The sequence below is a fragment of the Rattus norvegicus genome, chromosome 16 (genome assembly GCF_036323735.1).
Source record: "Rattus norvegicus strain BN/NHsdMcwi chromosome 16, GRCr8, whole genome shotgun sequence".
NCBI classification, from domain to species: domain Eukaryota; kingdom Metazoa; phylum Chordata; class Mammalia; order Rodentia; family Muridae; genus Rattus; species Rattus norvegicus.
The window spans coordinates 89,592,065-89,605,625 of NC_086034.1; the positions used below are offsets into that span (position 1 = coordinate 89,592,065).

General features: G+C 36.1%; 1 long non-coding RNA gene across 2 annotated transcripts in view; it reads left to right on the forward strand.

The window, feature by feature from the left end:
- LOC120097576 (uncharacterized) overlaps positions 1-13,561 on the forward strand; it is an 82,470-nt gene that overhangs the window by 30,257 nt on the left and 38,652 nt on the right. For both annotated transcript variants that reach the window (XR_005495141.2, XR_005495140.2), the window contains exon 2: positions 7,848-7,959. This is a non-coding gene — a long non-coding RNA (uncharacterized LOC120097576). The remainder of the gene's footprint in view (positions 1-7,847; positions 7,960-13,561) is intronic.

The following is a 13,561-nucleotide window of genomic DNA, read 5'->3' on the forward strand; positions in this document are numbered from 1 at the left end:
AAGTTGCAGCTTCTTCTCTGGTGAACTGTGTATGACATAAGGTTGTATGTATCTCTTTTCTCATTAGTCAATACTTTTTTCCTAAATTCATGGCTGATAAACGAGTATAAATGGAAGACATATCAATATTTATTTGACTACTTATTAAATGAGAGAAGCAATAAAGGGCTTCTCTCTGGGCTCAACAGAGAATCGGAACAGCAGTTGACTCAGGAGCACTGGAAATGATAGAGTCAATTAATAAGTTATTATTCAGAGACAATGAGTGATCAAATTTCTGCCAGTTAGAATTTCATTCATGGACAATATGTATTGCCTTGTTATTGGCATTCTATACCTATAGGGTGTTAATAACCTGAAACCCAGGGAAATAAGGATGCATGGAAAGCATGTGCCAGACATAAAATTCTGGAAAAAATTAGACTTACGAAAGAATAAGCAAAGAGAGCGGTTTAAATTTAGCCAGAATGAAAAAAACAAAAGTGGGTACCACCAGTGCTAATTCATTAAGTCTAAGAAAAAGAACACAAAAAAAATCTGCTGTGTTTTATCACTTAATCATCAAAGTAAATTCTTACAGGTAAATTCTATGAGAATTTTCCTGTTATAGGCTGAGTGAAGACTTTTTCCCAAAGTCTCTTCATTTTCAATATCTTATAAATGTATAAGCTCTGGGATTTGTTAGGAAATCATCTTCAACCTAGAGACCAGAAAGAAAGCACCTAAATTACCTTATCCCTCCATTTTTATGACTTTAAGAAGAGTTTTTAAAGTATATTGTTGATGAAATTCAATAGTGTTTATCAAAAGGGGTTAGAAAAGGTCGTGGAATCATGAGGAAGTAGGAAGCATGTGACCAGTTGGTGAAGCATGTGAGAAGAGAGAGTAAGAAGAGAAAGTGAGAAAATGATGTAAATACAGTACCCTTGGATAAAAGTATCAAAAAGTAAAATAATAATTATAATAGCAATATAACTCTTGCAATATAGGCTTTGAGGAAAATCTACCAGAAGCTTTCATGCACATAATAATTTACCCAGGTTCAAATAATAATGATAATAATAATAATAATAATAATAATAATAATAATAAGCAATAGTAATAAGACACAGAAGAAGAAAAAGAAAAAAGGGGAATTCTAACAACCAGTGTTAGTTCATTTATTATAAGAAACAAAATAATTCCTTTGTGTCTTTTATCACATTATCATCAAAGTATATCCGGACAGGTGCACAGTATAAGAAGTTTCCTATTTTTTATAAGGTGAGTGAAGACTTTCCCCTGCAGTCTTGAAAAATCATGTTAATTCTAGTAATTAAGGGTGAGAAGTCTCTGGTTTCATAATGTAGGTCCAAAGCCACACATGGGTGTTGAGCTGATCTGAAGTGGCTCAGTGGTATTGTTTTAAAGATGACAGTGGGAACTGCGTGGGCAGATGCCTTCCAGGGCTCTTCAGAAATGAGGCACCCCATAGAGAGAGCACTGATAAGTTCATTTCCAACTACCCAACTGCTCAGCTTTCCAAACTGCCTCCTCAACCTGCTGATGCATGCTGAAGGCTAAGCAACAGGGTATAAACAATACACCTATTGTTCCTCTTTTTAACCAGCAGTTCTAAAATGATAGCGAGGTTTTTAATGTAAGTCCTTGTTTGGAAATCTATGTATTTTGTATGATAGATTTTTAAATGTACTTCCTGTGGGCATGAATGACTCCAACCTGTATCAAGGCATACATAATGTACTTTGGTGCAAGTTTTAATACAGTTACCTGCTAATATAAATATTGATGGATTGCTAAAGCAATACAAAATAAAATAGGGAGCTGGAGAGGTAGCTCAGGAGTTAGGAGCACTTACCATTCTTACAGGGGATCAGATTTGGTTCTGAGAGAGATTACCTGATATCTCACAACATTCTGGAACTCAGGCTCTAGGAGATCTGATATTAATCTGGCTACTGCATACCCAGGCATATAAGCGGTAGATATACATACGTGCAAGCACTCACACACCTCAACCAGGGTTCCATTTCTATCAAGAGACTTTCTGCAACTGATACCCCAAAAAAATGGAAAATAAATTTCCTTTAATTAACTTGAGTATTTCTTATATACATTTCGAGTGTTATTCCCTTTCCCGGTTTCCGGGCAAACATCCCCCTCCCCCCTCCCCTTCCTTTTGGGTGTTCCCCTCCCAACCCTCCCCCACAGATCCTGTACTTAAGAATAGTTGACCAAAAAAACTGAACTCTATATTTTGTGGGTGTGTGCTTTTTGTTTGGAATAGTTTTATTTATTTATTTATTTATTAGCATTTTTTGGTCTTGTTGATCTTTTGCTTGTTTTAATATTCATGTTTTCTTTGTCTTTTATGACATTGGTTGGGTAGGGAGATGCAGGAGTATCTAGAAGTAGTTCACAGAGGGTAAAACACAATCAAAATATATTGTATGAAAAAAATAAATGTGAATTGTGTGTACATAAAGACACGTACATCTGTTTTGAATAAGTAAACCAACAAAACAGGCTGAATGTTCACTACATTTTGAAAAAAAGCACTTTTTGACACTGCGGTTTGGAGGGCCGCTTTATCTGCTCTTATGAGTAAAAATATGCATTTGTAAAACATTCTCAGATGTGAGAAACAGCGATAAGAAGAGTACGTAGGGTAATTTTTAGATGTGAATTGTAGGTTGTGTTGCAAACTCCCTATATCACCACTGACAGGAAAATGTTCAGAGACAAGATTGATTGAAGCTGAAATCTGGAAGGGTCCAGTCACTTATAAGAAGGGATTGAATTTTGATTTATTCTTAGTTCAGACTCCACATAGTTTGCATCAAGTGGGCAATCAGAAAAGTATGAGTATGAACATATAGAATTCATTTAAAACGCACAAGGAAAAAAAAAAAGAAAATAGAAAGAGGGAGAAAAGGAAAAAAACCTGGGAACACTATGACTTGTATAACCCACTCCTTAACACTTAGAATTAATTCCTTTGGGAAAGAAATAGTCTGGGATTCAATGCCATCTAGGAGTGAAAGGTGAACGTTTTAATTAACTGCCTTAGAGCTTATCCTTGCAAGATGGCGGTATTTAGCTCAAGTGGTGCGAAGAGCTCTTAAATCATTCTGGCAATTGAGTTTTCATCCTTTCTGTTCCATATTGTAAAATCCACTAATGGCTAAACACACCCACGAACTTGGACTTTCTACTCTCTGAACAGCAGGGGAATAGATCTGCGGCTGATGCAATGCTCCCCGCCGTGTGGACAGAATCGTCACACTTCCTGAGACTCATGCATATGCTAACAAGGGGAGTGTGAATTAATCAGAGTGACTACACTCACTGAGGCCAAGATCTTTCAGCTCTTAGAAAGAGGGAGGCCCTGAGAGGGATTAAGAAAATTAAAAGGTAAAATGAGAGTAAGACAAATCAATCCTGGACATTTCCCTCTCACCAAATGAGGGCAAAAGCTAATGCGATGATCCACAAGCATCTACAGCAAGTTACTTTAGAGAAGGGAAAATCCGAGTTAACAACAGCGGGTGGGGGAGGGGCATGGTTAGCTCCTCTCCTTTCAATTCAGACAGCAGCCTCTAAAAATGGGAAAGCCACAACAGGAGGTTGAATAGCTAGGCCACTCAAAGCAGGTTTAAAGAGCAAGCACCGCTTATTCACTGACCATGTGCAAGCCACTGTCTGTGCTCCAGGTTTAATGTTTTAGTAAGCAGTGATTGGCTTGGAAAAGGCGCAGTCTTAGGATTGTTTTTACTTTATTATAAGTGACAGATGTCATAAAAATTATACGGACTTTGGACTGAGACTCTAATATCTTCAATACATTTAAGAAGTCTAATGCACAGACTTCTCTAAGCAGTTGTTTCTTTAAGAGATCAGCAAATTGTTAATACTGAATCCAAGGCCCAAAAAGTGGATGTACCAAATCAAAGTCTATATGGTAATATAATGTCGGGTAATATAAAGGTATACCAAGTTTGAGAGGTGCTTTTGAAATGGGTCACATTTACGGCCTTGTTTGCAATGCTAGGTGTCCATGCCTAAGACATTACCAAGTATTTTAAAGGGATAAAATTTTCTACTTTTGAATTCAGCTCATACACAACCATGAGATACATTTCTTTATAAGTCAAGAATTCCTTAAAAAGATCAGCTAGATGTACAGTGGATGAGGGCTCTTGCTGTCTACCCTGAATCTCAGTTTTTCAGAGTGCATAAGGAAATAACCAACTTCAGGAAGTTAATTCCCTTGCCTACGTATACACACACACACACACACACACACACACACACACACACACACACACACTAGATAAATAAAGTAAAATGAAGTTAAAGAAAGAATATTTTCTTGAGGAGTTTATACATAGCAAGTACTCAAAAAATATTTGTAGAGTATGCTAGATCCCTCCCTCAGCTTAACAAGCCCATAGACCAGGTGAATGGAAAAGCGCGCAGAACCCATACAGAACATCACTCTAGTTCCACTCCACTGATTTTCCCACACTTTGCCTCCTTTCATTGCTCTTACATTTGTAGAGTTCATACCCTATGGAGAAACCACATCACTGCACCATAATGGGAGAGTTTTAACCAGAAAAAAACAGCACTATCCATTAAGAGGGGCAAGTGGACCTTGGACAGTAATGTGACATTGTTCAATCTGTCTACTTCCTGTATTAAATAATTCTTCATGCTAAATAGCAGCTGTTTTAATTTTTTTTCTGGATACATTCTTCAGCTTTTCAGTTAACTTAATTCTGTAACCTGAAGAGTGAGTGACTCTATAAAGGAGATGGACAATTGTCGTATGAAGACACAGACATTTTACATGTGAACCTGGACAAAAGGAAATTCCCAAAGTTCCTACTAACTTCAAACCAGATCTTCTACCTTGAATGGGCCCCTAAATCAATTATCCTATTGACACCTCTGATGCTTTAGGTGAAAATATTTTATTCAGTAAATATTTTGTAATAAAATATTTATGTCTCTGAGATGTTATGAATGAATGAAAAAATGTTTATTAAGTAATCTATCTGTTTGCTTATGGGTATTCAAATGTTTATGCATGCCTGTATACATGCATGGGTATATATTCAAGTATGTATATGGGCATTTGAGTGCATGTCCAGGTGGAGGACAATAGTCAACTCTCATGTCATTCAACAGGAGTTGTCCACTTTGGATTTTGAGATAGGATCTTTCAGTCACACCTTGGTGTTTTATTCGGTTGAACTGACTGGCCAGCAAGCTCCAGGATTCCCCTGGTCTCTGCTTCCTCAATGTCTTTGACATTTATAAATGATTCATAGCTTAAAGAAATAGTGAAGGAGTTAAAAATAAAGCAATACATAATCTTTAAATATGAAAAATTATGTGCTTAGAGTTAAGGGTAGTATCATGTGTCTACAGTTGATCATTATGGAATTGTATTAGGAAGGAAAAAAATAATAACAAGTTTACTCTACGTTACCCTCCTACTGAAAATCAAAATGGAAACATTTCTTTTAATAGCTTTAGAGAAACAGAACAGAGTGGTGTCTGTCTTGAAATGACCACACACATATTCTTGTCTCTACATGGGAATATTCAGTGAAGAGATGATTCTCCTTTGCTTGTATGAAGGCACTTAATTCACAGCCTGTTTAAAATAGTACCATCTCTGATAGCTGTAATTAGCTTCATAACAGTTCTTCCCGCTGCCACTTGGCAATGCCGACTGAGTCCAACTTTTAACACAGACATGCCACTAATTAGCACTGTCCAGCACTGAGTCCAACAGGGCTGTAATGAATACACCACAATTGGAGGACTGAGTTCATTTCTCCATTTGAGCCTTGGAAGCAGTCCATTTTAATCTGTATGCAAAGGTTGGCTTTTGAAGGAATAATTGTACTTTGTTTTGGTCCATCTGGACCGGGCTATAAATATGCCCTCCAGGTTTTATAACATTAAGTTACAGAGACTGTATTCAATGTCAGAGCAGTGTTCAAGAAGTCCTAGATGGGTGACTAACTTAAGGACATTCATCAAATCTGTGTCCTGATCTTAAGGGGAAAATACATTTTAAGCTAGAAGTAATTTCTGGGCTCTTGATTTTAGTGAATGAAATAAATTCATTTTTAAAAATGGTTCAAGGGCTTTATGTTATCCCATAATATTAAGCCTAATAAAAGAAACATGTACCCTCTTAATACATGTAATGCGTAGTTTTCCATGAAATTATATTCAAGAATTAAAAATAAAATTAAAACAGCAATAGCAACAAAAACAAAATCCATGGTGGCTCCTGTGGCTTCAGGCCCACATACTAACTCCACATGATTATTTTGTCTGTTACACTCACATATGTTCCTGCAAGATATTACAACATGCTTCAAAAGCATTTGAGGTTTGGGATTTCCACTTGTTACTGTTTATGGTTTCAGTGTTCACATACCATTGATTTCTTCTCTCCCTCTCCAAACCTAAATGTCAATTGTAATCTAAATTAATTTGCACTTGGACTAGGAAAGCTGGAAATGTCAGTTCATGTGGAGAAACCCCAGGCCAAGGAAGGATGTTAACTCCAGGTCTGTGTCCTCATATTTTTCGTTTCTGTTTTCAGTTGCCCAAAAGCCAATTAAGCACTTGTAATAATCATTTGGCAGATGGATTTGAAAGACTCATACATTGATCTTTGTTTAAAGTTTTTGATACTTATATTTAATATAGAAAGAACATTCTGGTGAATTCCTCCTTGTAAGCATGCATGAAAATCAATTTGGTTGAGCTAACATATAGAGCTTCTTTTTAAATGATACAAATTAAAAGTGACAGAAACTCATTGGGTGCCTGAGTCACATGCTTTGGTCATCTGGTACCACGAACACATTGTGGTGGGCCTAAATTTGGAAAGTAGTGTAGGTTATGAAGGTTAATTAAAAAAAATAAAGTTGAAGCAAAATGTGTTTCTCCTAATCAGAAATACTTGACCTAATGTACAACATAAAATTACAGTTTCTACAGAAACCAAGTGAGAAAATACAAGATGAAGGGAAGAAGATTGGGTTTAGCATCCTTTATCAGCAGGCAATAGTGGAAGATTTAGTGATATTCTCCAGGCCATAAGGAGAGCAGTGGGCAAAATGTTCATGCCCAGAAATGGAAGGTATATAAATAAAAGAAACTTGAACTCCAGCAATTAATCAGAGTAGGATGGCAAAGCAATAATCAACACAGTATATGATCTACTTGCTTTTAGGTATTTCAGGAGACTATAGAATGTTTCTGGGTATTTCTTGTACACTCAGAAAATGAAAAGTTTGAAATATTCTAGAAGCTACTTAGGCCCTAATTACTTCTTCAGTAAGATATTATTCTACAGTATGGGACAAATGGAAAGAAAAGGAAAAAAGGGAACACAGGAAACTAAGGTGATAGGGAGTGAGGGCGGGGAACAAGACTGTGGGACAGAAGTTTCACACCCTAGACATCAACTTGAAACCAAATGCTAGGCCTCAGCATTTCAGGCTTAATATGTGTTGCCTATGAGGTGATGATTTCGCTGATTTTATAGCCAAGTCTTAAGGGTAAGACATGGAAAAAAAGAACATCCCTCTGTTTCTGAAAATAGTTATCTGCTTATGTTCATGGGTACAGAATTATGCTATTTTTCTTAGTAATTAATTTAGTAATGACAAAAACTAGCAATGAGTTCGAGCATGGCTATCCGTAAGGAAACTCTAGATGTTATGATGTGATTAACCAAGAAGTAGATAGGAATGACTTCATTATTCTTTCTCTATATATGTATTAGCATTTATGTTCTTTGCATTTTCAAGTATGACCAGGATTTTACTCACACCAAAAAGGAAGTGAAGTGTTCCAAGGATCATTCACCCTGGCAAGCACCAAAGTGAAGCCATCCATCAGCTTCACATATAGACAGAGAAGGTATGAATCTTTCATTCTATTTACTTATTATTTTTTATAGAATATGTATCTGGAGACTTAAGCAGAACCCCTACATGTTCACATTTACAAACAATTTGAGGAACAATTAGTAATAAAGGAAGCACTGCTTCCTGCTCTATTCCAAGACTGTCAATGGCTCTTAAAGCCCTGTACTACAAGGGTACTATGATCATTTGCAATTGATGTAAAGAAATGAAACTTATTAGGCTAGTGTTTTTAATATAAAAGAACCGTACTATTTCATCCTTATTATTTTAGCATATATTTAATTTTATGTGCATGAGTGTTTGCCTAAATGTATATATGGGTACACATATGCTATAGTGTTCATGTGGAAATCAGAAGACAAGGTCTGTAGGTCAGTACTTCCTTTATACCATGTGATGATTGAGAACCAAACTTGAGTCATTGCAGGACTGACAAGTTCTTTTACACACTGAACTATCTTACTGGTCCTTAGTTACTAGTGTTTTTAAATAAGTCCACATATCTTAATGAATTTCCTCAGGTTAATTTATATAATACAAAAATTGTAAAAATAAAAATGATTTTCAACTACAGAGCATTATAACATGAAGGGGGTTTGATGGTATTTGCTACAAATAAAGTAATTTCCCTTAAGGATTGCCAGGTCTGCTTTCAGGCTGGCTACATGCTGCAGTGTAAGTTACAGAAACATCAGTCCAGATGGGAATTATCTTATGTTTCACTTGATTTTCTTAAAATGTACATTGCCATTCCAGATTTAATTTGTTTGTTTAAAAGTTTGTATAATTTTCAAAGTATTTCTTCATCGTTTTAACAGGTTCTGACATTTTCCAGAATTATCACATCAAATCTAAAATATTTCTATTGCTCAGTATTTTAATTTTGAGGTCAAATTTCCTAGTTATAAGTAAATATGATCTATAGGTTCCAATTCTAACAAAGTATTTTCTGACATGAATACATTTATTTGTACTTTTTATTCTCTTTACTTCCGTGTTTTTGTTTGATTTTCTACTTTTTAATGTGGCAGTCTCAAAGTTGTGTGATTTGTATGTATACTATGTTGAGTAGTTAAGCCAGAGCAGGAATTGTCGAGTGAGTCTTGACATTCACATAGGTAGATCGGTTTAAAGCCTTCCACAGTGTCAGAATTCATCAAAAGATTCAACACTTTGTTGACTGCAATGACTAGACACATTAGATTATACTTGGTGACTGTAACTTTAGTCAACACATGCCTTTTTCTGCCTTCCTTCTTTCCTTCCTCTCCTCTCCTCCCCTCCCCTCCCCTCCTTTTCCCCCTCCCCTACCCCTCTTCCTCCCACTCCTCTTCCTCCTCCTCTTCCTCCTCCTCCTTCTTCTTCTTCCCCTCTCTCTCTCTCTCTCTCTCTCTCTCCCTCTCTCCCCCCACCCCGGAACCCCCAGAAATTTGACAATTTATTTCAAGGCCTTGTACAAGCTAGACAAATATTCTACAACTAAGCTACATCCTTAGTCCTCAGTTCAAATTTCCTTTGGGACCAGGTCTTACTAAGATGCCTTGGGTATTCTGGAACTCACTTAGTATATGCAAGCATGGAACATACAATTTTTCTGATTATGCCTTTCCAATAGCTGAGATTACAGGCTTTCTGCAGTAGGTCCTCTATCTCATATCATAACTACTTAGCACAATATGTTTGCTTTACAAAAAGAAAAAGTGTAAAGCAGGGGCCTAGGGACAGACATATTCCTAGCCTTCCATTGTAATATCTAAAAAGCAAATTAAAACTAAATAGTAAGTTGAAAAAAATAATGGCCATCTGGAATAGTATAATTCCCACAATAGCATAAAAGCTACAGAATATCTAGGGAAAGGTTGAAGCAATTCTTCTGATTTCCATCTGTGCCCAGAGCTGACCCTGTGTCATAGCTCTCAATATCCAAATCCTACCCAGAGAGAGCTGGTGTCCCAAGAGTGCTAACATGGCTGAGAGCACAGATGAGACCATCACTTCTGCTTGAGCATCTGGCCCAAAAGGGACCCGTCCAGAGCCCTCAGGAAACAAGGAAAAACCTGGGGCACAATCCTTCCATTTTTCTCTCTGTGCCCTGGAGCTGATTTTGTGTCACAAATCTCCATACCAAATTCAGCCCGAAGAGAGCTAGTTTCCTAGTAGTGCTGACACACACGCCTACAGAAGGGATAAGCCACAGTTAGAGACAGCAAGATCAGCTAATACCAGAGATAACCAAATGGCAAGAGGCAAGTGGAAGAACATAAGTAACAAAAAGCAAGGCTACTTGTCATCATCGGAAGCCAATTTTCCCACCACAGCCATCACTGGATATCTGAACACACTGGAAAAGCAAGAGTCTGATATAAAATCACATCTCAAGATGATGATAGGGGACTTCAAGAAGGATATAAATAACTCACTTAAAGAAATACAAGAGAACACAGGTAAACAGGTAGAAGCACTTAAAGAGGAAACACACACACACACACACACACACACACACACACACACACACACACACACAAACCTTAAAGAATTACAGGAAAACACAACCAAACCAATCATGAAAGAATAAAAAAAAATCCAGGATCTAAAACTGGAAATAGAAACAATAAAAACTCACAAAGAAAGACAACTCTGGAGAAAGAAAACTAAGGAAACAGATTGGGAGTCATAGATACAAGCATCACCAACAGAATACAAAAGAAAAGAAAATCTCAGGGCAGAAGATACCATAGAAAACATTGCCACAACAGACAAAGAAAATACGAAATGTAAAAATCCTAACCCAAAACATGCAGGAAATCCAGGACACAATGAGAAGCGCAAACCTAAGGAAAATAAGTATAGAAGAGAGCAGCGATTCCCAAATTAAAGGGTCAGTAAATATCTTCAACAAAATTTCAGAAAAAAATTTCCCTAACATAAAAAAAGAGATGCCTATGAACATACATGAAGCCTGCAGAACTCCAAATAGACTGGACCAAAAAGAAATTCCTCCTGTCACATAATAGTCAAAATACCAAATGTACAAAACAAAGAAAGAATATTAAAAACAGTAAGGGAAAAATGTCAGATAACATATAAAGGCAGACCTATCAAAATTACACCAGACTTCTCACCACAGACTATGAAAGCTCAAAGATCCTAGGCAGATGGCATACTAACCCAAAGAGAACACAAATGCCAGCCCAGGGTACTATGCCCAACCAAAATAGCAATTATCATAGATGGAGAAAGCAAGAAATTCCATGACAAAAACAAATTTATACAATATCTTTACACAAATACAAATTCAGTCATACAAAGGATAATAGATGTAAAACAACAACACAAGGAGGGAAATTACACTCTAGAAAAAGCAAGAAAGTAATTTTCCTTCAACTAACCCAAAAGAAGATAGCCACACAAATATAATTCCACCTTTAACAACAAAAATAACAGGAGACAACAATTACTATTTCTTACTATCTCTTAACATCAATGGATTCAATTCCCTAATAAAACGACATAGACTAACATATTGGATACTTAAAGAGGTCCCAGAATTTTGCTGCATACAGGAAATGCACAAAGACAGACACTACCTCAGAGTAAACGGTGGAAAGAAAATTTCCACGCAATGGTCCCAAGAAACAAGCTGGAGTAGCCATACTAATATCGAATAAAATCAACTTTATATAAAATTTATAAAAAAAGATAAGGAAGGACATTTTCATATTCACCAATTCTACTAAGATGCACTCTCAGTTCTGAATATCTATGCTCCAAATGCAAAGGCACTCACATTCATAAAAGACACCTTACTGAAACTCAAAGCACATGGTACACCTCACACAATAATAGTGGAAGACTTCAACACCCCACTCTCAGCAATGAACAGATCATGGAAACAGAAATTAAACAGAGACACAGTGAAACTAACAGAAGTTATGAATCAAATAGATTTAACAAATGTCTATAGAACATTTCATCCTAAAACAAAATAATATAATTTCTTTGCACTACCTCATGAAACCTTCTGCAAAATTGACCATAAAATCTGTCAAAAAACAGGACTCAACAAATGCAAAGAGATAGAAATAATGCAATGCATCCTGTAAGATCAGCATGAACTAAAGGTGATCTTCAATAACAACAAAAATGACAGAAAGCCCATATACACATGAAAGTTAAACAACACCCTACTCAATGAAAACTTGGTCAAGAAAGAAATTAAAGACATTTTAGAATTTAATGAAAATGAAGACACAGCATACAAAACATATGGGACACAATGAAAACAGTGCTAAGAGAAAAAGTCATAGCTCTGAGTCCCTCCGAAAAGAAACTGGAGAGAGCATACACTAACAGCTTGATTGCACACCTGAAAGCTCTAGAACAAAAAGTAGCAAATACCACCAAAATGAGTACAGGGCAGGAAATAATCAAACTCAGGGTTGAAATCAACCAAGTAGAAACAAAAAGAACTATACAAAGAATTGGCAAAACCAGGAGCTGGTTCTTTGATAAAATCAACAAGATAGATAAACCTTTAGCCTAACTCACCAGTGGGTACAGAGACAGTATCCAAATTAACAAAATCAGAAATGAAAAGGAAGGCATAAAAATAGAAACTGAAATAAATCATTAGATCCTACTACAAAAGCCTATACTCCACAAAACTGGAAAATCTAAATGCAATGGACAATTTTCTAGATAAATACCAGAGAGAAAAGTTGAATCAGGATCAGATTAACTGTCTAAACAGCCCGATAACTCCTAAAGAGCTAGAAGTAGTCATTAAAAGTCTCCCAACCAAAAATGTCCAGGACCAGATGGTTTTGGTGCAGAATACTATCAGACCTTCAAAGAAGACCTAAAGCCAATACATTCCAAACTAGTCCACAAAATATAAACAGAGGAAACACTACCTAATTTATTCTATGAAGCCACAGTTCTGTTGATACCAAAACTACAGAAAGAAAACTTCAGACCAATTTCCCTTATGAATATCAATACAAATATGTTCAAGAAAATTCTTGCAAACTGAATCCAAGAACACATCAAAATGATCATCCATCATGAGTAAGTAGGCTTCATCCCAGGAATGCAGGGATAGTTGAATATACAGAAATCCATAAAAGTAATCTACCACATGAACAAACTCAAAGAAAAAATCATCATTTCATTAAATGCTAAAAAAGCATTTGAAAAATTCAATGTGCCTTCATGTTAAACCTATTGGAAACATCAGTAATTCAATGCCCATGCCTAAACACAGTAAAAGTAATATATAATAAACCAGTAACCAACATTAAACTAATTGGAGAAAAATTTGAAGCAATCTCACTAAAATCAAGGACAAGACAATGATGCCCAGTCTCTTCTTATCTATTCTATATAGTACTTGAAGTTCTAACTAGAGCAATTATACAACAAAAGTAGGTCAAAGGGAAAAAATTGGAAAGGAAGAAGTCGAAGTATCATTATTTGCAGATGATATGATAGTGATAGCATACTTACATAGCCCCAGATATTTCACCAGAAAACATCTATAGCTGATAAACAACTTTAGCGAAGTGGTGGGATATAAACTTAACTCATACAAATCA